We start from the raw sequence: 451 nt of genomic DNA, 5'->3' as shown, positions 1-451 counted from the left end.
TAAAAAAAGAAAAATAAACAAACAAATACATTAAAGTAAAAGAACAAATCATAAAAAAATACACCAACAAAAAACGGTTAGTCTGTAAGGTGCCACTGGACTCTTGCGCTTTTCTACTACTGCAGACAGACTAACACGGCCACCCACTGTGAACTACACAATCATTGTGGACACCCAGAGAAACTCCAGCGATTGTACCCGCGAGACGGCCTCTACGTCCATCCGGTTCCTCCAACAACCAATCGGGAGGAAGAAGCGGGGCCAGTACCAAAGATGGCGGAGAAACACGAGCGAAATAAGCTAGGCTGGGTCCGGAGGGGGGCTCACTTCCGCCCGGTTTGCAGTCACGTGCCGCACGCCGGCTGACCGGCTAAGGCGAAGGCGAGACCGGTGGGATCGTGGCGGAGGTGGGCGCTCGAGTCTGGCTCCTGCCCTCACCTCGAAGGGTGAC

Source organism: Euleptes europaea, chromosome 10 (genome assembly GCF_029931775.1).
Source record: "Euleptes europaea isolate rEulEur1 chromosome 10, rEulEur1.hap1, whole genome shotgun sequence".
Classification (NCBI taxonomy): Eukaryota; Metazoa; Chordata; class Lepidosauria; order Squamata; family Sphaerodactylidae; genus Euleptes; species Euleptes europaea.
This window is presented reverse-complemented; position numbering follows the sequence as displayed.